Below are 25000 nucleotides of genomic sequence, written 5' to 3' on the forward strand. Positions count from 1 at the left end.
TTTATTTGTTAGAGAAAAATAAAACTAATGTCCTCATTTACTTGCATCCTCACGAGGGCAGAGTTAGTCAAAGACACATGTGAACAAAATCCATCATCCCCTGCTCTTTTTTTGTTTATAAAATTTAATCGGCGTTGCCCAGCATTTATTATAATAATTATACCATAGCAAGTGTGTTTAATTGCCTGCGAAACAGTTTTTCTTTATAATTTATTTGATATCTTAAATTAAAAATGGTCAATTTTTACGACGTGACTCAGCGTCCTAGAAAAAAATAGTCAATGTCAAGTTTCTTTCCAACTCCTCAAAAAACTTGAAAATGACGACTTTTAATGGTTTTCGATGGTGCTGAAAACGAATATCACATTTAAATTTGGGGCAGATAAGTAGTTTTCATAATATGAAAAATTACTTTTTCAAAAAGTGGGGGATCACTTTCCTATATACATTTAACGTAAAATGGGCACCCACTTTCTAACCACCTAATAATTTCTTCATATCATAAACAAATTTAACTGATATTCGTTTTCAGCACCACCGAAAACCGGCGCTGTTTTTTACTAAGAGATTCGTTTATTTTTTCATAATTTGGGACGTAAATAATGCTATCAGTAAGCTTACACGAGCGGTCGGTTTACAATTTTTTTTTTTTTTCATTTTTTTTTTTTGAGATGGATATTCAATTATAGAATTTGTATAGTTTTTTACCAGGTGCTTCTGTAGTTTACTTAACCGCCTCCTAATGTAAACAGAATTTTTTTGAAATGTTAAACTGCAGAGGCACCTGTTCACAACTATACAAGTTGTATAATGAAAAAAGAACGAAACACAAAAGTATGCTTTTGTCAACTTACTAACAGCATAATTAGCGTCCTAAATTATGAGATGAAAAAATGAATGCATCTCTAAGTAAAAAAAAAGCGCTAATTTTCGGGGGTGTTGAAAACGAATATCACAGTTAAATTTGTTTTATGATATGAAGAAATTACTAGGTGACCAGAAAGTGGGAGCTCATTTTACGTTAAATTTATATAAGAAAGTGATTCCCCCACTTTTTTTAAAAGTAATTTCTTCATATCATGAAAATTACTTATCTGCCCCAAATTTAAACGTAATATTCGTTTTCAGCACCACCGAAAACCATTAAAAGTCGTCATTTTAAAGTTTTACGATTATGTATGCATGCTTAACGTAATTGCTATGGGTTCATATTTTAATTTCTAGTCTTGCAACAAACATGGATTCATAGCTCAAGCATTAACATCAAAAGACAAAGTAAATCATAAGCTAAACGTTTTGGTTTCATTTTGATTTCGTAATTCGTCGTTCAACCTTCACCTGGCAAATTCCATTTTTAAAATTTTCACACTTTTGCACCGATTCTCCCCGGCTTAAACCCAGATATAAAGTTTCGCATGGGTTCAAATATCCTATATATTAAGTTTCATGTTTGTAGACCAAAAACTGACGGAGGAGTTTGGTAGAGAAGTTTTTAAACTAATATATATACGCATGCATAAATATATATATATAGAAAAAGAGTTTTGTGTTTACTATAACTTTTTTACGCAAATATTACGCAAGTATAAATCATGTAGAATATCTGCATGAATATAATTACACGTAATAGATAACGAAAGATGATCATCCCATAAGAAAACCAAAAAAATAATAGGGAATTAATTCAAATGAATGTTTAAAAGAATATGTAAATTAGCTAGATGTTTTGCTAGTGAATGCGATTCCAAAGTTGTATTTTCTTTTTAAATAAATAGAAAAAAGGGTTTTTAATATGAATATCAATTCAAAAAAATTAAAGGAGTATATATATATATATATATATATATATATATATATATATATATATATATATATATATCCTCTGAGGGTTTCAGCCACACTGATGATTATTTTTTTCACTGTTTTGACTCTCGAGTATATATCTGACACAGTTAGACACAATTAATCAACCGAGAACCACATCCATCTATATAAAAGCATATAAGATATTAACGGATACACACTCGAGAGTCAAAACAATGAAAAGAATATGCTGTTGTCCTAGCCCTACTGATGAGTAGTATAACGACAAAATATGCGCCTGAAGACAATTGTATGAACTAGCGTGATTCAAAACCAGAACCCTCAGAGCCTGGAGCTTTACCACTGAGCCAATCCCTAATAGTATTCAGTTTATTTTCTTTTTTTTTTAGCTGTCATTTATTTGTTTTGTTTTGGTTTTTTTTATCTGCAATACTTTTGAGTGAGAAGCATTATCTAAATGATAATTGTCTCGCCAATGTGATACTAACAGATAGGAAGCAATATATATATATATATATATATATATATATATATATATATATATATATATATATATATATATAAAGTGAGAATGTGTGTGAGGACAATTTTCGACTAATATACTCAACGAATTTTTTATCTACACACTTGAAATTTGGTATATAGGGTATTCAGATATGTGGAAAAGTTTTTAATCCGTTTTCCTCTAAAAAAAAAAAAAACAGCTGCGAAGGGGTCAAAACTGAAAAATTGGCACACTGTGATCGGATTTTTATCTGTTTTGAACAGTTTCACGGCTGCACATGCGCGGCCGTGAAACATGACAGCTTCCTTATGTTAAGTTTAAGTTGATTTGAAAACACCTCTTAAAGATCATGTCCAGTTGGTCTTCTGGTTATCGTACTTGATTCACGGTCTTTTGGTTTCGATTTCAGCTCGAGTATTTTTTTTTCACTTACAAGAAGTGAACTGTTTAGAAAAAACATAATCCTCGCAGGTACATATGTCGTTTTCTTTCCATTTTGTCTTTCATTTTTTTTTTTTTTTTTTAAAGAAATTAAATGTTACGTTTAATACTAGGCAACTCCGGGCATATTTCCTAGTAAGAATGTGTGTGCGCGCGCGCGCGTGTGTGTGTGTGTGTGTGTGTGTGTGTGTGTGTGTGTGTGTGTGTGTGTGTGTGTGTGTGTGAGAGGACGAATTTTTGATCTACAGACTTGAAATTTTGTATATAGGGTATTCAGACATGTGGAAAACTTTTAATCGGTTTTCATCCAGAAAAAAAAGCTGCTAAGGGGTAAAAATTGAAAAATTGGTACGTGGAGGTCATCGGATTTTTATCTTTTTGTCAATTGTTTCACGAATGCGCATGTGTGAATAATTCACATGACAGATTCGTTACGTTAAGTATAAGTAGGTTTGAAAACACTTTTAAAGATAGTGTCAGGCTGACCTAATGGTTATAACCCTTACAATAAGCTTTATTTTATAAGGAACGAACATCACATACATACACAAACAAAACATCGAGTTCGCCCGCTTGATTATATTTTCTCTAATGAAATTTTCGTTGTGAAAATCCAAAAAATAAAAATAAGGTATATTTTATATGCATCACTAACGTATTCGATGCTTCGTCGAATCATCTCCAAATTACAAAATCAAACGGAGAACAATGAAAAAAAAAGCACAAACGCATGTAGATAACATTTCATATATATATATATATATATATATATGTGTGTGTGTGTGTGTGTGTGTGTGTGTGTGTGTGTGTGTGGATATATATATATTTATATATATATATATATATATGTGTGTGTGTGTGTGTGCGTGTGTGGATATATATATATATATATATATATATATATATATATATATATATATATATATATATATATATATATATATATATACCGAAAAGTTTATGAGGAGGAATTTACTAATCAAGAAAAAGCAAATTCCAAAATCAAATATAAATATAGTTATTTATATATTTATATCTTTAATCCTAACCAAATGAAAAAGCTCAATACATTCACTGAAGATAGTAGAGCTTAGACAAAATAATGATAAGAACAGAGTTGTAAAATAGAATTTTACAAAAAGTTTTTATTCGCCAGAATAATCCAAAGCTGGGTGCTCCGTAATCCGCGGAGTTTCAAAGAATGCTATTTTTTCTCATCAGAGGAAAAATTGTTAGCGAAATAATCAGGAAGTCCCGTTAAAAGTGTATTTGCTGGTAGCTGCATAGGTTGAAACTTAAAGTTTTATAATTTGTAGTCACAAAACTTTTAAAAAACATAAGATTTAAAAATATGGAAAACAAAAGTTTTTATTACTTATTTTATTCTTATATATATATATATATATATATATATATATATATATATATATATATATATATATATATATATATATAATCTGGGTTTTTTTTTTTTTTTGTTTATATCCGTTAGAAGCGCTGAGTGAAATTTGAAGAATAAAACATGTATAAATACATTTTAAGCCAAAACTGCAACGCGAAATTTTTTAATAAAATAAACGAGTGTTTATTTTTAAAGAAATATATTTCGGAGTAAGACTCCTTTGTCAATTTTTTTTTTTTTTCGTCTTCTTCCTCGACATAATGTAGTGGAAGGTAGTTCGATGAAGAGTCCACGTGATGTTAACTGTGGAGTTTTTATGAAGCCGGATAGGTGACGCGTGGTCGTGCATTTTGAAAATCTGGGTAGTTTTTTTTTGTTGTTGTTTATATCCGTTAGAAGCGCTGAGTGAAATTTGAAGAATAAAACATGTATAAATACATTTTAAGCCAAAACTGCAACGCGAAATTTTTTATTTCCTCTTCTTCCTCGAAAGAATTGTGCATTTCAACGTATTCAAAGAAATAAACGGTAAGATGGTTAACATCTTGAAATTTGGAATATAGTTTTTTGTCCTTTATTTGTATGTGCTTTATAGATACACCAAGCTTCATAAATTAAAGGACTGGTATAAATAAAACGTTAAATATAATTGAATAAGCATATTTCGATATATATATATATATATATATATATATATATATATATATATATATATATATATGTTGCGATTGTTGCGGTTATTTAAGTAGCGTTTAATTTAAATAAACATTGTTAAGTATAGCCGAGTTCTCTCGTTTGATTATATTTTCTCTATTGAACTTTTTGTGTCAAAATCAAGAATTAAAGTTAAAGGATGTTTCATATGTATCATTGACATATCTGATTCTTCTTCGAATCATCTTCCAATGACAAAAACAAATGAATAGGGTTAGAAAAAAAAGAAGCGGATTTCAAAAAGCGGCCGAAAATGCGCGAATGGAGGCGTCGAAACCAATGCAGCTTTTTGAAATCTACAAATAAATATCGTGTTTATTTCGTTCGTATTATTAGGATTACTAGTGTATCAATATTTCGGCCAGTGTAACCCCAGGCATTTTTCAGGTGTATCTTGTCGAACTCGGGAATCTTTTTGTCAAACTTAGGAATCTGTAAGGAATTTCGAATGGAACCCGTTATTCAATCTAATTAATCCACGGGAGTAGCATGTTCTCGTTCCTTCAGTCATGAGCGGGTTTTAGTATTTAATTCGCAATTGTATTCTTGATATCGTTCGTACTGAGGTTTGAACCTTCAATTGCTAGAAAGAGGTCGCTTAGTACTGAATTTTACTTAATACAGGATGTTGCGATTAAAGCAGTTTTTTGTCGGCCAGGGTGTACTGGTTAATCGAACCATACTTAACCGTGTGCCTAACTTCTTGGCAAGGAGGTAGGTAATAGATATAGAAGGTAAGTCGAAACTCTGAAGGCAAATTGGGTTCAACAATGACTTTTTGAAGGACGTCTGCACAGTTATTATATGTAACATTAAATATCTTCACCTTGGCAGAATAAGCGCTCATTCTCTTCGCTTGGATAACGTCAAGATAATTTCTACTTCTTTGTTCAGAATGAACGTATGTTTTAGCTTTGATTTTTTTTGAAACATTCCAACCACCTGCCAGGAAAATAAAAAGTATTTCGCTTTTATCTGCTGTGATGGGGGTGATGATGGTTCAGTGGTTAACGAGACGGACTGACGATCTGAATGTTCCAAGTTCGTTCCACAAAAAATCATTTTCATTTACGATGTTGGCAACATGGTTCCTCCCATAAGTACCTGATGTCGTTCTAGAAAGAATTCTGATTAGAAAAGTTTCGGGGAAAACAATGGCAACAACAGAATCTTCGGATGCATACGATATGATGACGATGATGATGATCTGGTGTAACTACATGCGAACGCAACACGCTGCTGATGCTGAAGGCTCGTCGGCGCTTCTGTAGTATAAGGAGATATCAAATAAAGGGAGTCTAGGTCGATGGGCACACGAATGTCATGAGTTCATCAAAGCGCATGGCATTAAAATACTTGTAAAACAGACACATGGATGCAACATTGCGGCGATGGAACAGGGGTGTAAGCTTGGTCGATAGTGCGAAACCTATTGGATTTTAGACTCTTTTTTGGACTAACAGTGAGAGACTAGTAGTAGATACATCAGCCAAGATGTGCAACAATAGTCCATACATGGGTGAATTGTAGATTTTTAAACATAGAGGATACTCTTTGGCGTGACTAATTTTCTAGCACGGTGTATTGTGTATAATAATTAGATTTTTAGTTCTTTGCTCTTGATCCATGCGTTTTCTTTTGCCCAGCATATGAAGGGCCCAGAATATTTTAGTAGAAGTGTAGCGTCTACGCCGGAACTAATTTTGACAGTGACATTGAACATTCACCGTTTCCGGAGAGCTCCAAAAAAAAGACAAAAAAAGCCGTGGCGCTAAATTCGAGGAGTCTCTCGCTCTCTTTTTGCTCGCGAACACCAGAGGAGTAAGACGCGTTACTGCCACGCTCTCGCTCTGTCACTCGTACGTGACACACCCTGTGCCGGTTCCAATGGTGAAACCACACACAAAAAAAAACATTCTTCTTATCTATTCACTCCGCTCCTTACCCGAACGGCTTTTCTAAAGAAAATTAATGTATCGTTTCTTTCCAACTTAACGCCAAAAACATTTGACCAGTCGGGAAGGATTTCTTCTTCTTTTTTTCGGACTCAAAATAAACACGAGTGTGACACCAGGGCAAATAAATTTACACCTCTTATAACAAGCCAAATCTGATTATTTGTTTTTTAATTAATTTTTCTAAATATTTGTTTTCTTATTAATGTTTTTGAAAAATTAATTTTAAGTGAGCTGTTTGTTGTTTGGCCCAGCGAACACCGCGCTTCAGAAGTACTTATTTTTATCATGTTTACTAGTCCTTAGACAAATCAGTGCTATGGACATGGTTTCATGGTGTGTGTGTGTGTGTGTGTGTGTGTGTGTGCTGCGCGCTCACGCATGCGCAAAGGGGTGAACGCTGTTCTTTTTTTATTATTACCTTGTTTCCGAATAAACGTAATCTATTACACGTGCTGACAACAAGACAAATATTTAATAAGAAAAAAAAAGGGTTATAAAAAGTAACTACGCACGAGCATGTGCTCAAAGTGCAAACAACAAAAAAAAAATCAAGAAAAAAGAGGATAGGTGATAGAACAAAGACGGCGTCGCTTGGAGATTTTTATTTGACATTTTTAAATTATTAACTCGTTAAATTTACTCCGCGTTGCCCGAGTGAAGAGCTTAGAGAAAAATAATAGTATTTAAGTATTGAGTGATCATATAAGTTCACTGCTTGTGTACATTGGTAATCTTTTGAACCAACACATTTCAGGTGAAAACATTATTATGGGTTTACGTGTCATATCGAAATTAGTATAAATTCCGAAAATGACAAAAAAATGATCCCGTAGAGAAAACTAACTACACGTAAAACTAAAATTTATCGTATGGTTTAATGTAGAAGAGTTGTGTGGGCGCTTCAGTATGGCAAAACGATTTATATCGCTTGACTTCAATTGACATAAATAAAGGGTCCAGCATTTGTAAACGCATTTTAAATTACGTAATTTTGTACGATTTTTATTTTTTTTATTATTTTTTTGTTAAAAATACAATTAGCACATCTTCTACCGGATCATTTTTCGTAGTTTTTGGAATTCATACAAATTTCGACATAATACACAAATACGTAATAACACGCACCGACCATCATTTTTTATGGAGTAAGTTTTCTGATGTTTATATATATATATATATATATATATATATATATATGTGTGTGTGTGTGTGTGTGTGTGTGTGTGTGTGTGTGTGTGTGTGTGTGTGTGTGTGTGTGTGGTGGCTGTCTACTCAGAGAACACAAAACTGGAAAATCTCTGAAGGGTGGTCATACCAGTGATTTTCCAGGTTTTGTGCTCTACTTAATCAAAGATAAAATATACAGGAAAAAAAAAACTCTGAAATGTACTTAGACGTGACTTTCTTTACAGTGAGATTGAGCTTGCATAGGACGCAATCCACTTTTTGAATGAGGTACCTGGGCTCCAATGGTACGTTGAATGAGACGATTAGTCCATGCTATACTCCGATCAAAATGATAGAAATATCAGGAAATATTATATATATATATATATATATATATATATATATATATATATATATATATCAGCAAAATAAAAAACACAAACTGATTCTTTTCCTGATGACAGTTGTATATTGCCGAAACTTAAATCTCCATTGTACTGTTTTTAAACTCACAAATTTCAATTCAAATGTACGCAACGCTTTCATCGAAGGAAAAATTCACGCACACACACACACATACACTTCAGAATAACGGTTTTCACTTCTGGCATGAACTGGCTGATGTAATCGTCATATTTATCATAAGTCCGAGTGCTTTTCAGTTCTTCTGAATTCATTGTGAGGAATAATGTTAATAGATTCCAACAATGAATTTTCTATATCAACCTATGAACATTAAAAAAAAAACGAATAATAAAAATTCTGTACAAAACTGCTTTAATTAAAAACTTACTTATCCTCTCTTGCCCAACTACATTAGAACGTGAATTCAGCAATATTAAACTAAGGTTAATAAATAATGGATATCCCAACCATGTTATTGATGAATTAATAAATTTAAAAATATTAACGACAATAATACAGAATCCACACCTACACCTACAACACATATAAAACTATTTTAGAAAAAACAACTGCATTAAAATTATAGAATAGATGAAAAGGCATTAAAAAATATATTATTAATAAAAATGTGCAAGCCATAGACTCTGACAAAACAATAAGGTTAATCATGTAAGACCATAGGTTTATTATCGCCTGACGATGTCTTTTTTTAGACTGAAACAGTAAATTTATTGCAGCGACTTATGGTAATTTTGTTTACCTAGAGTGAATATATATATATATATATATATATATATATATATATATATATATATATGACATATGTATATATATATATATATATATATGACATATGTATATATATATATATTGATATATGTATATATATATATACATTGATATATGTATGCATATATATATATGTATGTCTATAATATATATATATATGTTCATATATATCAATATGTATATATATTGATATATATATATTGATATATCTATATATATATATATTATATATATATATATTTATATATATTGATATATATATATTGATATATATATATATTGATACATATAGTGATATATATATTGATACATATATTGATACATACATACATACATATATATATACATATGCATATACATATATACATATATACATATACACACACACACACACACACACACACACACACATATATATATATATATATATATATATTCAGGTTTGAGATGTTCAAAAGTTGGGACTAATGAAGACAACGAGATTGTATGATAGTGCTCAATAAAAAGAGCAAAATATTTTTTATTAATTATTTGAGGGTAAACAGTTCCATATTATCACTACTAATAGCCATCTGTTTCAATCAATGAGACTTCCTCAGGCGACCCGGAACCCCTCGACGCCACAAAGAGAAAAAAAAACTTTTGTGTCGAGGGGTTCCTGGTCGCCTGAGGAAGTTTCATTGACTGAAACAGATGGCTATTTGTAGTGACCATATGTAATTGTTTATCCTCAAATAATTAATAATAATATATATATATATATATATATATATATTTGTTAGCATTTTTTAGCGATATTTATATTTTATGCACATAATATGTAATAATAAAAATATACTTGCATATTTCTATTATATGGAAAAATGCGCGCATGAAAAGTAATATTCTTAAGATTTTATTAAACCTGGAAAAGTAAACGACAAGAAATGCAACCTGGAAAAGTAAAGAACAAGATATTCTAGTAAAGTAAAAAATAAGAATTTTTTAGACTTAAAATATTGCAGCTAAAAATAAAATTTGAATATTGATAAATATTTTATTTATTATTATTTTTTTTTTTTTTTTTTTACACAGTGATCACCACTTATCAAGGCCCGGAAGCCACTCAGGGATAAGGGTTATTGCAAGTACATTAAGTTAGTGAGGAGATTGGCTGAAATGTTTACTTAAGGGGGCGGTTCATTAGGAATTTGTCAACATTGGACTTGAAGACATCCAAGTTGTAGTCCACAGGGAAGCAGACAAACGGAACAGAGTTCCACAGGCGTGCAGTCCTAAGAAAGAAGCTTTGTTCATGGAATCCGCGTTTTGATTTAGGCACAGATATAGAGTGGGGGAAATTTTTCACAGTGGATTCAGCTAGACGGGTGTTTTTCGTGAAAGATTGGCGAGGGGGGACCAGAGATTGGAGTTCAGACGAGCATCTGCCATGGAAATAACGATAAAACAAGGACAGGCTCGCAACGTCTCTTCTGTGGGAGAGAGGTTGCAGGGTAGAGAAAAGGGCATCCCCCACTAAGCCACGAGGTCTATTTTGTACTCTGTCAAGGAAGGATAGGCTGTTTTAGCAGCTCCTGCCCAGATGTGGCAACAGTATTCCATCCGTGGACGTACTTGGCTTTTATATAGATAGAGAATTGCATCAGTAGTGAGATATCTTCTAGAGCGGTAGAAGGATCCCACCATCTTTCCAGCGACCTTGGCAACAGACTTGATGTACGTGTTCCATTTCAGATCAGGAGTAAAGGTCAAACCCAGAAGCTTGTCAAAACACGGGGCCTCACCCAGACGAGAGCCATCCATCACAATTGATGCCAGCTGGGGATCAGATCGTTGATGATGTAAGGATAGGAGTTTGGTTTTGGATGCATTAAAGGTAACCATCCACATCTTCCCCCACTGAACCACGCGCTCGAGATCAGAGGAGAGAGAATCAGAGAGATCTTTGTCATTTACAGCCTTTGATGTGTTGCCGTAGATGGTCGTGTCTGTCATCAGCATAGATGTCAACGAATGATTTAAGTATGCGTTTAGGGAGGTCATTGATGTAGATCAGGAAGAGAGTTGGGCCCAGGATTGACCCTTGAGGGACTCCAGCATTTATATTGCAAGCCTCCGATTTTTGTCCATCTACCACTACTCTTATGAGCCTATCGGAGAGAAATGATTTAATTATTGAGAAAATATTTCCAGTTATACCGTAGCTGGAAATCTGGTGAAGTAGACCCTTATGCCATACCTTGTCGAAGGCCTTTGATATGTCAAGAGCAATTGCCCTAGAAAGGAAGCCTTTGTCAAGAGATTCACTAATCCTGTGGGATATAACCGTCAGCACATCTGCGGTAGATCTTGCAGAGCGGAAACCATATTGTGTGTCACTAAGAAGGTTGTTCCTGCTGAGGTGGTTGACTATTTCTCTATTTAATATGGATTCCAGCAACTTACTCATAACACACAGGAGACTTATTGGTCTGTACTGAGAGGGAGATGACTTATCACCTGAATTCTTAAATACAGGGCAAACTGATGAGGTCTTTCGGGGAGTCGGAAAGCACTTCTCCTTAAGGCAGCGCTTAAATAGTTTCGTAAGTATGGGAGCAAGTTCTGGTTGAAGCTTTTTTAACACTATAATTGGGATGCCATCAGGGCTAGTTGCTTTACTGGAATCTAGGTTCTTTATTAGCTTGGCGACCTCCTGCACGGATATTTGTATGTTACCTAGCTTGTTCTGTGTTATAGGAGGACATATGGGGAGTTAATGGCTTTCATCGCATAGGGTAGAATTAGCTGCAAAGTTCTTGGCAAATAGTTTGGCCTTGTCTGACGCTGACGAGATGACCTCTGCATTTGCATATGATGTTGTTTATTGTTGAGTTAGAAAGGGTGTCAGTTGCTGGATTGAACTTATTTCCCCCCTATTATTTGCATATATTTATGTAGTGAAAATTGTTTGAATAAAATTAATTCATTAGTTAGTTAGTTAGTAGATGGAATTAATAATTTTATAATTTACATAAAAATGAATTAAATGATCCTAATTATGATATAATAAAATTATTAATTTTTATGTAAATTATAAAATTGTTAATTCCATCTACTTTTCATGCGCGCATTTTTCCATATAATCCATGATTTTTCCGGGCATTGCTATTGTATTTATTATTTACCTTTAAAAAAAATCTCCTTCAGACGATTTTTTCTTTTTTTTTTTTTTTGTAAATAAATATATATTTATTATCATTATTATTCCAAGTTCGTTGTTAATATTATATATATAAATACACGCAAAGAAAAATACAGGAATAATCGACAATGTTGTCTGTTTTTCTAAAAAAAAATATTTCTCTTTCATTCCCTGAACGAATGAGATAAATGAATAATAAAATAAGAATTCAACAATCTTTAAACTATTTTCAGTATTTCTGAGTCAGTTTAAATAAAGTTGTGTTGTTTTTTCTTTCATTTCTTCTAATAAAATAAAATAAAAACTAAACCTTTTATTTTATCCATTTTTTTTCTGGCTTCTTCTGATTGTCTCTGCCACTCTCACTAGTATTTTCTTCTTTTTAGTCTTTTAAGTTCACATGTATTATTCGACTTATTTACTTCCGGAGCTAGGCAAGCAGGCTCACTGCTGCTGATGATAATATGGACAAGACACGATCTCACAGCAGCAGCAGCAGCAGCTCTAAGAGTAGTAGTTATAATAATAACTTGGAACCGGCGAATTATTAGCATATTAATAGTTCGATTTTCATCAGTTTTTTATTTAAAAAAAAAAAACATTACACGGGATTGAACCTAAAATCTTTCCACCAATCCCGGCTCTATGCCCGTTACGGTAACATATAACATTTGCAATTTAATTTCGAATCACAGTAGTTGTTATGAAATGACTACATTTTTCATCAAATGTGATAACGAAAAATTTTAGTTCATTCAAAGAATATGTATATCATAGAATTCACTAATATTTTTAATCGATAAATTCACCATTTTTTGCTATAAAATCATAAGGAGAGTTAAAAAAATTAGTTATTAAAAAGAAGTTCGGTTTTTTAATTATAAAAAAAACCCGATACACGGGATTGAACCTAAAATTTTTCCACCAACCCCCGGTACTCTAACTGTTACGCTAACATGTCATATTGGCAAAATCGCAGTAAAAAATATTTATATACAAAAAAAAAGTTATGCAAAATAAAAAAAAAGCGTTAGTCACTTATGTATGTACTTACTCTCCTGTTTGTGAACCCACATATTTTGTTGTAACTTTTTTTCTACTGAACCAATTTTCGAAATTTTTTTTTTCAAAATGTAGCTAATGAGGTGTTCTATCCAACTATATAACCTGTTTGAAATTTGATTGCGAAAGGAATTAGTGGTGGGGGTGTTAATGTGTCTCGATTCATTCAATTTCGGACTTAAGCATATATTCAACCACTACCGTGGTTGAATGATAATCCAATAAATTTAGTTTTGTGTGTGTGCGTGTATTAATATTCATATTAAAATCCCTTTTTCTATTTATTTAAAAAGAAAATGCAACTTTGTTTTATACGGTTTGTGGAATTGCATTCATCTGTAAAAGACGTAGTTACTTTTTTTCTCATGGGATGATCATCTTTACTTAACTATTACGTGTAATTATATTCATGTAGACATTCTAAATGAGTGATACTTTTTTTATATTATATTTTCATCCCCCAAAAGGTACAGCGCCACTTTGATGTAGGGGGCTATTATCAGGGACATAACTTGCAGGAATACTATGTAGGGAGTTGAGCAGCTAGATATCTGTTCACATTACACTTGAACTTCTGCATGTCAGTACAGTTGGAGAAGCAAGAACCCGGAAGGGAATTCCAATGTCTAGCAGTTCAGAGAAAGAAACTATTAGAGTAAAAGGCTTTCTTACATCTAGGTATCTCTACTGTGTAAGGGGTGGGACTTTGCTGCTTGGGTTTGTCGGGGGAAATTACGTTGAACTGGTACATGGACTTGTAGCTCGTCGGAGCATCGACCATTAAAATACTTGCAAAACAAGCAGAGAGGTGCAACATTTTTTCGATGGGAACGAGATTGAAGCTTAAATGACAGTTCAGGACCTATTAAGTTGGCGACTCTCTTTTGAACCCTGTCCAGGAGTTAGAGACCAGCAGCAGTTTCTTGTAATTATTAAAGGAAACGCGCTTAGTCTTAACAGCATTGAATGTTACCATCCATTTTTGAATATTAGGAATAATAAAGGTCCAAGAATCAACCCCTGAGGTACATTCGCATTTATGTCATATTGTTTAGATCTTCGACCATCGAGGGCAATCTGGATTCTTCTCTTATTCAAGACTAGCGGGGCTACCCGACGTTGCTCGGGACCGTATAAACAATGAGAACATTGAAGCTGATTTTGAACATATTTGTTATTCTTCAGATAGAGGAATATTTAATGTCTATGTATCATTAGCTTTTTCGAGCAAAAGAATATTTTACCTACCCTAGGACGGGTATTACACGTATCAAATAATTGTCTAGGATAAGTAATTTATACCATATATATATGAAATAATGTTTCCTTTGCGGGGATGGATAACATACAACACATATTTAAAATAATTTTACCTACCCTCGGACGGGTAATTAAAATACATACATGAAACAATTTCACATACTATCGACAGGTATTGTATAATATGTTAAATAATTTCTCTTACCACCAAGGGTACCATAATTTTAAGAAAACTGAAACAATTTTTAGAAAGTAGATCATTAGACTTTCAAAATTAGTACATAAATACATCATCTTGGTTAAGAATTAGGCAACCATTGCTTCATCATAAATTTCAATATTACTGTTTATTTCCTTCGTCACTATTGGCACTAAACTTGTAAGAAAAATTATGACATTTCTTAATAATGTCTCAGTAGGATTTTCAAATTAATGCATAAATACATTGACACAGTTAGTGATTAGACAACCCTTGCTTCATTATCAAATTCCACATTACTGTGTTTCATTTTAATTCCCCACTACCAACACCAAATTATTTTTGAAAAATACTTCATTTTCTGAAGATTACTCAGTAGGTTTTACAAATACACAAATGTGTTAAGTTTAGTGATTAGGCAATCCTTGCTTCAGTACAAAATTCCACATTACTGTGTTCTATTCTTCCCGACTACTGATGCCATATTTTTAAGTGAAATAATATCATTTCTGGAACATAACTGAGCAGGTTTTCCTGGTAAGTATAGAAATGCATTAACACGGATTGTGATTCGGCAACTTTTACTTTACCACGAATTTCAATATTCATGTCGTTATTCCCTACCACATACCAACAACATAATAGTAAAAAAAAATATGTCTTTTCTGGAATATGATTCCACAGATATTCTATATTTTTGGAATATGACATTGTGGGACATTGCTTTGTAACCCCAAAACGGACATTACTCTGTCCAAAACAACCCCAAAATAGAATTCAAGAGCTAGTTTAAAATTAAAATAATCATGCTTCTTTCTCCTCCGTACTGCAACCATCACATAATTCCCGGATGATAGCATTAAAAATTCAAAACATATGGATCACACCCCTATTGAAACTGGCCTAGTAAACTTTCATAGAAAAGCAACAATACATATGAATTAATCTAATTTTGAGATCGTAAACTGTTTCAGCCATATCCAGAATCGCCTTCACAAATAAAGTAATTTGGAGATTGAAAATTGTTTAAGCCATTGCCAGGACAAATTTTACATTCTACCACCCTCATTTAATCCAAGCGACGCTGCGTAATCTGCTAGCATATATATGATCAAGACAATGTTGCTTAACTTTGGTGATCTACATAAAGCATTTGGTATTCCACATTAGTCAGCCATCTTATAATGACCAAGAGAATGTTGCTTAACTTTTGGTTATTTACATAAAGCATTTGGTATTCCACAGTAGTCACCCATCTCAAAATAACCACAACAATGTTGCTTACCTTTGGTGATCTGCACAAAGCATTTGTTATTCCCAAGTAGTCACCAATCTGATAATGACCACACTCCATGTTGCTTAACTTTTGTGATCTATACAAATCATTTCGTATTCCCAAGTAGTAACCCATCTTATAATGACCAAGACAATGTTGCTTAACTTTGGTGATTTACATAAAGCATTTTATATTTCCAAGTAGTCAACCATCTGATAATGACCAAGACAAGTTGCTTAACTTTAGTTATCTACAAAAAGAATTTAGTATTTCCAAGTAGACACCAATCTGATAAGGACCAAGGCAATGTTGCTTAACTTTGTTGATCTACATAAGGCATTTGGTATTTCAAATTAGTCACCCATCTGATAATAACCAAGACAATGTTGCTTATCTTTGGTAATCTACACAAAGCATTTGGTATTCCCAAATAGCTACCCATCTGATAATGACCAAGACAACGTTGCTTAACTTTGGTGATCTACATAAAGAATTTGGTATTTCCAAGTAGTCACCCATTTGTTAATAACCAAGACAATGTTGCTTAACTTTGGTGATCTACATAAGGCATTTGGTATTCCAAAATAGTCACCCATCTGATAATGACCAAGACAATGTTGCTTACCTTTGGTGATCTAGATAAAGCATTTGGTATTCCCAAGTAGTCACCCATCTGATAATGGCCAGACTCGATGTTGCTTAACTTTAGTGATCTATCCAAAGTATTTGGTATTCCCAAGTAGTCACCCATTTGGTAATGACAAAGACAATAGTGCTTAACTTTGGTGATCTACATAAAGCATTTTGTATTACCAAGTCGTCACCTATCCGATAATGACCAAGACAATGTTGCTTAACTTTGTTGATCTACATAAAGCATTGGGTATTTCCAATGACCAGGCTACATGTTTATTAACTTTGGTGATACACGTAAAGCATTTGATATTCCTAAGTAGTCAACCATCTGATAATGATCAGACTCCAAGTTGCTTAACTTTGTTGATCTACATAAAGCATTTTCTATTCCCAAGTAGTCACCCATCTTATAAGGACATACCTATATGTTGCTTAATATTAGGCATATACATAAAGCATTTGGTATTCCCAAGTAGTAACCCATCTGATAATGACGTAGACAATGTTGCTTAACTTTTGTGATCTACATAAAGATTTGGCATTCCAAAGTAGACACCAATCTGATAATGACCAAGACAATGTTGCTTAACTTTTGTTCTCTTCAAAAGCATTTGGTATTTCAAGTACATACCCCCCTGATAATGACCAGTCTACATTTTGCTTAACTTTGTTAATCTATATAAAGCAATTGGTATGTCCAAGTAGTTACCCATCTGATAATGACCAGTCTACATTTTGCTTAACTTTGTTGATCTACATAAAGAATTGGGTATTTCTAAGTAGATACCCATCTGATAATGATCAGTCTACATTTTGCTTAACTTTGTTGATCTACATAAAGCATTTGGTATTTCCAAGTAATCACCCATCTGATAATGACCAGTCTAGATTTTGCTTAACTTTGTTGATCTACATAAAGAATTTGGTATTTCTAAGTAGATACCCATCTGATAATGATCAGTCTACATTTTGCTTAACTTTGGTGATCTGCATAAAGAATTTGGTATTCTCAAGTAGTCACCGATCTGATAATGACCAGACTCCATGTTGCTTAACTTTAGTGATACACATAAATTATTCTTTATTCCCAAGTAGTCACCCATATGAAATGACCAAGAAATGTTGCTTAACTTTGGTGATCTAAACAGAACATTTGGTATTCTCAAGTAGTCACCTATCCGATAATGACAAAGACAATGTTGCTTAACTTTGATGAACTACATAAAGCATTTGGTATTTCCAAATAGTCACCCACCTGATAACGACCAAGACAATGTTCCTTTACTTTGGTTATCTACATAAAGCATTTGGTATTTTCAAGTAATCACCCATTTGTAAATGACCAAGAAAATGTTGCTTAACTTTAGAGATCTATACAAACCATTTGGTATACCTAAGTAGTCACCCATCTGATAATGACCAAGATAATGTTGCTTAACTTTGGTAATCAACATAAACAATTTAGTATTCCCAAGTAGTTACCCATCTGATAATGATCAAGAAAATGTTGCATAACTTTGGTGATCCACATAAAGCATTTTGTATTCCCAAGTAGTCACCCATTTGATAATAACCAAGAAAATGTTGCCTAACTTTAGTGATCTACATGAAGTATTTGGTATTCCCAAGTAGTAACCCATCTTCAAAATTGTCAAATTGGACCTGTAGCGCAGAAGCACCTTCAACATTGTCAAACCGGACCTATACTGCACAAGCACTTCCAAAATTGTCGAATCGGACCTATACTACAGAAGCACCGTCAAAATTTTTCAAATCGGACCTCTACTGCACAATCATCTTAAAATTTTTCAAATTGGACCTATACTGCACAAGCACCTGAAATTTTTTTTAAATCAGACCTATACTGCACAAGCACCTTCAAAATTTTTCAAATTGGACATATACTGGACAAGCACATTAAAAACAATCAAATCAGACCTATACTGCACAAGCACCTTCAAAATGTTTCAAATCGGACCTATACTGCACAAGCACCTTCAAAATTATCAAATCGGACCTATACTGCACAAGCTCCTTCAAAATTATCAAATCGGACCTATACTGCACAAGCACATTCACAATTGTCATCAAATCGGACCTATGCTGCACAAGAACCTTCAAAATTGTCAAATCGCACTTATACTGCAGAAGCGCCTACAAAATTGTAAAATCGGACCTATAGTGCACAAGCACCTTCAAAATTGTCGAGTCGGACCTATACTTCACAATGACGTTCAAAATTGTAAAATCGGACCTATACTGCACAAGCACCTTTAAAAAATTTTAAATCCTGCCTATACTACACAAGCAACTTAAATTTTTTCAAATCGGACATATACTGCACAAGCACCTTAAAATTGTCAAATCGGACCTATACTGCAAAAGCACCTCCCAAATTTTTCAAATCGGACCTATACGGCACAAGCACCTTCAAATTTTTCAAATCGGACCTATACTGCACAAGCACGTTAAAATTTTTCAAATCGGACCTATACTGCAAAAGCACATTAAAATTTTTCAAATCGGAGATATACTGCGCAAGTACCTTAATAATTTTTTCAAAACGGACCTATAATGCACAAGCATCTTCAAAATTGGCAAATCGGACCTATACTTAACAAGCACCTTCAAAATTGTCAAATCGGACCTATACTGCACAAGCACGTTCAAATTTTTTCAAATTGGAGATATACTGCGCATACACCTTCAAAATTTATCAAATCGGATATATACTGCACAAGCACCTTACAAATTATCAAAATGGACCTATACTGTACAAACACCTTCTAAATTTTTCAAATCGGACCTATACTGCACAAGCTGTTTAAAATTTTTCAAATCGGACCTATACTGCACAAGCACTTTCAAAATTGTCATATTGGACCTATACTGCACAAGCACCTTCAAAATTGTTGAATCAGACCTATACTTCACCTATGTCATACAATCCCAAGTGACGCATGGCATTCTGCTAGTACACATCCACCTATATCATACGATCCCGGGTGGCGCTGGATGTTCTGCTAGTGCATATACACCTACTTCATCCAACCTTGGCTATGCCGGGTATTTTGCTAGTACAGATATCCACCTATGTAATCCATCCATTCTTAAATCACTTCCTCATTAAATGAAGATTATATAAAAAAACATAACCTCCCAATACTAAGAATGGCTTTCTGAATAATAATGTTTTTATTTGGAATTTGGAATCAACAGTTTAGCGATTTGTGATGTTTAGAATATGACGTCTTGTCTTAATTTAATATATGAAAAATATATAATACGCATCTATTTTTTACTTGATCTTTTGGCTAAGATCAAAGTGTAGTATCTGTTCTTAGAATTCAAGCGGTTTCATCTTTCGGTCCCCCTCCCACTAAGAAAATAAGGAAGAGGTCATGCTTTGCATGTCAAGCTTTAGAGAAACAAACGTTACTCGAAAATAAGGATGGCCTTCTAAATAATAATATTTTTAGTTCAGATGTGATTTTTGGAATATGACATCGTGTCTCAATTTAGTAATCGATAAATATAAATTATGCATATTTTTATAATAGAAGATAATGGTCGATAGGAAATTAAGCTGTATAAGACGGTTACTTGGTCTTTTAGCTAAGATCAAAGTCTAGTATATCATATATTTTATATTAAAAAAAATAATAATAATAATAATAATAAATAAATAAATAAATGCATACACAACATACAGACACCTTTTTCTTTTAATTTTTGTAAATATGTCAAAGTTATTCAAAACGCTGGGGTTTTATTAGTTAGATTAGGATCCACAAAGTGAATGAGGTATTGTGGTAAATGTTGCCAGTCAAGAGTAAGACTCCAAAGTCTTCATTAATCACTTTTTGTCACTTTAGTCACAAAGACCCTGTACCCTCACCCTCTCCATTTCTTATAGGGCCTTGTGCCTAATTTTGTTATTTAAAATTTTTGTGTGTTGCAGTTGCAAAATTGTATGTCCAAATTTTTGAAAATAATAAAATATATAAATAAGATCAAAGTGTAGTATTTGTTCTTAGAATTCCAGCGGTTCCATCTTCGCCTTCCTACCTCTAAAGAGAAATAGTGTTCTAATACTAAAAAGAAAATGGCGTTTGGCTTTGTTTTTGTAAACACAGTGAATCGCTTAATATTTTTAAGCGTTAATTTTTTTTTTGTAATTGACATTTTTGCTTGTTATTTTTCGTTTAAGTGTCGGATTTTACTATTTTTAACCCGCTAATAACTTTGATAACGTCTTCAAAACGTGTAAGTAATATTTTCATTTGTACAATACTGACAGTAAATCTTTTAATTTGTAAGATACTAACTATAAAGAGTCTCTTTTTAAAACCATACAAACGTCGCCATTAAAGCGTGCTGCCATCAAGATCACGTGACATGACTCAGCATTTTTTTCAACAATAGAATCGATTTAAAAGTATAAAATTACATAATGTTAAACGTTAATATGTCACTTTTTGCCCCCCCCTTCAGAAAAACGGTGAGCTGACCCACTTAGACTGGACCGTTTTGGCCAAAATTTCGATATTTGTCATCCGAAGGGTCGGTCTATAATTTGATACGATATTTGTGATTTTTTTTTTGTCTGTCGAAAGTTTTATACGACATACAAACACACAAACACACACACACGTTTTGCCTTTTATAGATATAGAAGGAGTTAATTATGTTGAGTATTCGTCTAATAATACTATAGGATCTTATTTTCATGAGAAGACTATCGTATCATACTCCATCAAAGCCTTTGATATATCTAGCGCTATTTCCCTTTCCTCCCCTTATCCGGTGTCTTATCCAGTGCATGGTATATATGTTCACAGATAGAATATCTGCAGTAGAACGGGCTTGCCTTAATCCATATTGATGCTCGGACAGAAGTTTAGCAACTGTAAGTTGGTGGACTAGAGCTTGATTAATTATGGACTCAAATATTGTGGCAAAAAGAGGGAGGAGGCTAATGGGGCGGTAATTTAATGGGCCAGTTCTTTCGCCAGAATTCTTGTAAACTGGTACCACAGTTTTCCAGCAGTCAGGGAAACATGATTCCTTAACGCATTTGTTGCAGAGTTTGGAAAGAACTGAAGCAACCTCAGCGGGATAAAATCAGGTCCACATGCTTTTGAGGTGTCCAGGTTTTTTTGTGTAATATTTGCGTAATATTTGCGTAAAAAGTTATAATAAACACAAACCTCTTTATATATATATATATATATATATATATATATATATATATATATATATATATATATATATATATGTGTGTGTGTGTGTGTGTCTGCGTATATATATATTTGTTTAAAAAATTTTGCATACCAAACTCCTCTGTCAGTTTTTTGTCTACAGATATGAAACTTAATATATAGGGTATTCGAATCCATGCGAAACTTTATATTTGAGTTTTAGCCGGGGAAAATCGGTACAAAAGTGTGAAAATAAAAAAAAGATTGAATTTGCCAGGTGAAGTTCGAACGACGGCATTACATGCATAACATGATATCTATAGGTTCATGTTTTAATTTTTAGCCTTGTAGTAAACATGTCTTATAATATAATAATAATAAACATAAGCTCTGCATTAATCAAAATATTTTTTTACGACCAAAAGAAGCTGACGGATTTGAAATTTGATTAACTTCCTCAATATTTAAGTTATGCTTATGAATTTTCATATGAAGGTAGATGAGCCTCTCCGTGATTTTTTTAGATATAGTAAGATATCATAGTCTACTTATTCTGATTTTATTTATACAACTTAATCTAGGGTATGTTTTTCACAAGGTCTAATTTTAGTTATGAAAAATGATGTTACTCAAATGTCCACAAATTCCGATTACTTCATCCACCGTTACTCCACACCATACTGTACATTTTTTAGGGTGTAATTGCCGTTGTTCTGTTGCGTGGGGATTTTCTGATCCCCAAATCTTGGAATTGCATCTTGAAATCTTTTTTCCGGATCGTTTGGCTGAAGCTCTTGCACCAATTGAATTTTATGTGGAAATTTTCCCTCTTCATGGAGCATTCTGTGAGAGATGATCGAGAGACCCCAATTTGACTTGATCTCCTTCTTACTGGTATGAATGGATCCTCGGCCAAACTCTCTGCTAATCTCTGACGATTCTCATCACTTCTTGCCGTATGGGGTCTACCAGATTTAGGGAAGTCACATACAGACCCTTGCTCACGAAATCGAGTCACCATAGCTTTTATTGCATTGGGAGTAGGGGCATTTCTTTTGTTGAAGTTTCATCGAAATTCTCTTTAAGTTTCTGATATTGAATCATTCAACCGAAAATACAACTCTACGATAAATGTCCGCTCCTCGGCAGTGTAACGACTCATGATGACCTTGAAAGGGTTACTCTACATTATCTGAAAAAATAAAAGAAAAATATGAAAAATTAAGAAAGTTATGAATTTTTTTTTACTATCAGCTTCTTTTGGGACACCCTGTATATATATATATATATATATATATATATATATATATATATATATATATATATATATATATACACAGTGGTCACCACTTATCAAGGCCAGGAAGCCACTCAGGGAAAAAGGTTATTGCAAGTACATTACGTTAGTGTGGAGATTTGATGAAGTGTTTACTTAAGGGGGCGGTTCATCAGGAATTTGTTAACGTTGGACTTGAAGCCATCAAAGTTGTAGTCAGGTGGGAAGCAGGCAGACGGAACAGAGTTCCACAGGCGTGCAGTTCTAAGAAAGAAGCTTTGTTCATGGAATACACACTTCGATTTAGGCACAGACAAAGAGTGGGGGAAATTTTTCATAATGGATTCAGCTAGACGAGTGTTTTTCGTGAAAGATTGGCGAGGGGGGACAAGAAATTATATATATATATATATATATATATATACACACGCGTGTGTGGGTTTATTTTGTGCTATCTTATCTATATATACATTTTTTTTTTTCTTTTTTTATTATTGTTTAAAAAATACTAGAGGCGGAGTAGATAAATTTTCTAGTCTAATCGGTACAACTTCAGACTTGATACAACAGGTTTCTTTATTACTATGTTTTTGTTGTTGTTGTTGTTGTTGTTGTTGTTGCTGTTGTTGTTGTACCTTCATTTCAAATTTCTATTGTATTTTTAGTGCATTTTTGCTTCATTCTTTTTTTTGTTTGTTTTTATTTCTTTTGTTTTAATGTTTGTGTGTGTGTTGTATATGTGTGTTGTATGTGTGTGTTGTATGTGTGTGTTCACTGTTGTATGTGTTTTTGTTTGTTTTTTTGTTTTTTGTTTTTTTTGCCCATCCTGTCTGCTTCGACCGGCCGAACGTTTGTAAATCGCGCAGTCGACGGGCATCGATTTTTCTTTTCATTTTTTTTAAGAGATGCGAGAGGTGTGTATAAGGTGGCAGGGAAGAGGAGGGGGTCAGATTCGAATACGAAAAGAAATAGCCGATATTTTAGGCAGAAAAAAAGTCTCCAGCGGAAAACAATAAATGTACAGGTGAATGGAAAATATGTGCAGATGAACAAAAAAATAAACACACACACGCGTGCGCGCACACACACACACACACACACACACACATCTCCGTATTTACAAAACTCTCAAACAAAATCTTTTAACCTTTTTTCATGGAACAAAGTATGTTTCCTGTTCTGATAATGCACTTAACTTTTTCTGTCCTTCCTCAGTGACGGAACATCCTTCTAGACTGAGGCAATTTTTAGTTTGTCCCAATTGAGAGCGCTGCTTTTTTTTTCTTTATTTTTATTTTTTTGGTGGGGGGAAATTTCCCCACATTTATATATCTTGACCTTGACAGGCTAAATTTTCCTTCTTGGGAAAAATAAATAAATAGAGCCAAGATCACGTGTATGTATGTATGTATGTATGTATGTATGTATGTATGTATGTATGTATGTATGTATGTATGTATGTTTGATTCTCGCCTATTTTGTTTTTTTAGCCGGTAAAAATAGTTGCTAAGGCAGCAAAATTGAAAAAATGGAAACTTGGCAGGCGTAAGTCGACTTAAAAATGCTCTTCTACGCATGCGCAAATATAAATTGATTTCTTTACCATGTTATTTGAAGTTTTTATATACGTAAGGACATAGTAGCGATCGTAAATAATAAGGTTAAAAAGTTATACGTTTTGGCTTCGATCATATTTTTTTT

This window comes from Euprymna scolopes, chromosome 5 (assembly GCF_053919585.1).
Source record: "Euprymna scolopes isolate OS-2025 chromosome 5, ASM5391958v1, whole genome shotgun sequence".
Classification (NCBI taxonomy): Eukaryota; Metazoa; Mollusca; class Cephalopoda; order Sepiida; family Sepiolidae; genus Euprymna; species Euprymna scolopes.